This window comes from Eubalaena glacialis, chromosome 4 (assembly GCF_028564815.1).
Source record: "Eubalaena glacialis isolate mEubGla1 chromosome 4, mEubGla1.1.hap2.+ XY, whole genome shotgun sequence".
In the NCBI taxonomy this organism is placed as follows: domain Eukaryota; kingdom Metazoa; phylum Chordata; class Mammalia; order Artiodactyla; family Balaenidae; genus Eubalaena; species Eubalaena glacialis.
The window spans coordinates 182,079,453-182,082,940 of record NC_083719.1 but is presented as its reverse complement, the minus strand read 5'-3'; the positions used below and the strand labels follow the sequence as shown (position 1 = coordinate 182,082,940).

Here is a 3,488-nt window from a genome sequence, read left to right as displayed (position 1 = left end):
AAACACCTGTAATAAACGACAGTCGGCTAAAAGTAGAGGTACTCTGGTTAATGCTCAAAATGATGTGGCCAGAGGAAAAGCCAGCATTTTTAAATATGAATGCAAGCCTTACCAACACAAATTGAACCTTTTTTTTTCAATAAAAAAGCTAGTCCAAAAAAGGTCTCATTCTATAAAGATTTCTTGTTTCCAAATCACAGTGAAAGGAACTTAAGTAATTTACCAATTTTGTTTTCTACCATGTGTCTTAAAGATACCTCACTAAAAACTGGTACCTGATACAACAGAATGACATATGCAGAATGTAATATTGTAGTGACAGGACTGAGGTTGATTGTTACAGACATATTTCCACTCTGATTATTAAATGGTGACATCCTAATTATTTATATAGTTGTCGTTGGTTTTTTGTTTTTTGGTTTTTTTTCCTGGCCGCGCCGCTCGGCATGGGGAATCTTAGTTTCCTGACCAGGGATAGAACCCGTACCCCCTGTGGTGGGAGCATGGAGTCTTAACCGCTGGACCTCCAGGGAAGTCCCCCTAATTATTTATATAGAACATTGGTCCAATAACAGAAACAGAGAACAGCAGCTACAACTTTATCTCATTCAACGTTCAGAGATAAAAGGGTTAACCGTTCTTTCCATTATTTTCTGCAGATAGCTCCTTTTTTTTTCTTATTTAAATCTGGTGGCAACTGAATTCTGGCATTCTTCCAAGCTACTGTACGAAGAGGATGCTGAAGGCCATCACAATACAGCATACTGCAACATAAGGCTTCTTCTGTTCACCAATTCTGGCACACTTCCAAAATATACCCAACAACCCAGTTTTATTTCTGTCCAGGAGACTGGGTGCCAAGGATCAGATATAAGCACAGGTACATATAAGCAGCAAGATTACAATCAACAGACTCTGAAAATTGAAGATGGCAGACATAGTGAGGCCGGCGAAGCCTCAGTCACTTTCTTCCACTGCTTCTTTTTTTTTAAAAAAATTTATTCATTTATTTATTTTTGGCTGTGTTGGGTCTTCGTTTCTGTGCGAGGGCTTTCTCTAGTTGCGGCAAGCGGGAGCCACTCTTCATCGCGGTGCGTGGGCCTCTCACCATCGCGGCCTCTCTTGTTGCGGAGCGCAGGCTCAGTAATTGTGGCTCACGGGCCTAGTCGCTCTGCGGCATGTGGGATCCTCGCGGACCAGGGTCCGAACCCGTGTCCCCTGCATTCGCAGGCAGATTCTCAACCACTGTGCCACCAGGGAAGCCCCTTTCCATTGCTTCTTAGTGCTCTATTTCTCTTGCATGGGCTTTTTCGACTTAAAGGAAGACACACCACATAAGAGTTGTGAGTTAAAGTTTTCTTCGGGGTCTTACTGAGGACTATAGCCCAGGAGACAGCTACTCAGTTAGCTCTGAGGAAAATGCTCTGAGGAGGCAGGGGGGAATGCCAGTTTATACATGATTTTTGGCTAGGGAATAGATTCGGTCAAGCATACATCTTGGTAAAAGATTACTGCTAGTCACAAAGAGCAAATAGCTCAAGTTAATGCATTTAGTGCTTTTCTGTGTTTGGGAAGATGCAAGAATCTGGAATCATTTAACTTCTTCCTGAGATATATATCTAAATATCTAAGGCCTGCTTGTCCAAAGCATGGAGTGCCTCATACAGTTCTCCATCCTGAATTCCTCTCAGGGTGTACACTTGGTCAGCAACTGCGGTAGGTTACGACTTCACCCTTGTAGAAATGGGTGGTGAGCAAACTCTTTGTTCTTTATTTACATACTTCTCTGCTTTAATCTCTTTTCCTTCTTTCCTTCCTTCCTTCCCTCTTTTTTTAATTAATAGTTTATTTATTTATTTATTTTTCCATTACACTTGAATTAAGAGCAATTTATTAACTCCATAGACATTTCTCATAATCCAGAAGTTCTCTTTGTAATTTCTAGATGATTTTATTTTCACTAAAAGCATATATTTGGAATACCTCATTACAGGATGGGGTTGATGGATAAAGAACAATTTTTTAGACCATGTTCTAACATTAACTTTATTACAGCCAACTATACTTTGTGTGTAAATCACTGGAATTTGTGGTGATTCGTCTCCCCTTGTCCAGGGCCAGAGTCATTGACTACTAAAGCTGGAGGTCATCTGGTCCAGTCCTTTTATTTAGTAAAAACTGAGACCAGAGATAAAGGGATTTTCATTGGAGTAAAAATTGCTTCAGGGACTTCCCTGGTGGCGCAGTGGTTAAGAATCCGCCTGCCAATGCAGGGGACACGGGTTCGAGCCTTGGTCCAGGAAGATCCCACGGAGCAACTAAGCCCGTGTGCCACAACTACTGAGCCTGAGCTCTAGAGCCCGCAAGCCACAACTACTGAAGCCCGCGTGCCTAGAGCCTGTGCTCTGCAGCAAGAGAAGCCACTGCAATGAGAAGCCCGCACACTGCAACGAAGACCCAATGCAGCCAAAAATAAATAAATTTATAAAAAAAAAATTGCTTCTATATTTCCCAACAGGGAACATTATAAAATGAAACTGCAATAGGAGAGGCTAACAAACAGCAAAAGAGTCCAATTTTTGTTTTATCTTCTTCCCTAATTTCTCTGCCTCCTTTCAACTCCCTTGCTGTGGTGAAATTCTCAAAAGATGAGGAAAAAGAGGAAAGAAAGGGCGAAATAAAAACTGGGTTTTTGATTCCTGAAAAATTGAAACTTGTATATGGTAGATAATTTTCAGAACCCACACTTCTGAAACATCATGCCTATAGCATATGGCAGCACCCTTTATGCTTGTTTTTATTTATTTATCTTTATTTTTTCATGCTCTGTGAATTTTATTCTTTTTTACTTTTTGAAAATTTTATTGGAGTATAGTTGATTTACAGTGTTCTGTCCCCTCTTTTACTTTTGTGACAGCTTTATTGAGGTATAACTCATATACCATACCAAAAAATCCATCCATTTAAAGTGTATAATTCACTGTCTTTTGGTACATTCACAGAATTGTGCATCTATTACCAGAATGAATTTTAGAACACATTCATCATCCCCCACCCCCAAAACCCTGTACCCATCAGCAGTTAGTCCCCGGTACCCCCTCCCTCAGCCCTAGACAACCACTGTGCTGGTTACTTTTATGTGTTAACTTGATGGCCCACAGAGTGCCTGGATATTTGGCCAAACATTATTGTAGGTATGTCTGCGAGGGTGTTTCTGGATGATGTTGACATCTGAATCAGTGAACTGAGTAAAGCAGATTGCCCTCCCTAATGTGGGTGGGCCTCATCTAACCAGCTGAAGGCCTGAAGAGAGAAAAATAAAAGCTGATTAAGAGGAAACTCCTCCTGCCTGACTGCCTTTGGGTTGGGATATTGGTTTTTTTCTTGCATTTATTTTATTTTTAAAAATTTATTTATTTTATTTTTAGCTGCATTGAGTCTTCATTGCTGCACGTGGGCCTTCTCTAGTTGCTGCAAGTGGGGGCTAC

At 40.8% G+C, this 3,488-nt stretch overlaps 1 pseudogene; it reads right to left on the bottom strand.

Annotated features, from left to right (window-relative positions):
• Positions 1-720: 720 nt before the first annotated feature.
• On the bottom strand, positions 721-939 carry LOC133090423 (protein kish-A-like; annotated as a pseudogene).
• Between the last annotated feature and the right edge of the window lie 2,549 nt (positions 940-3,488).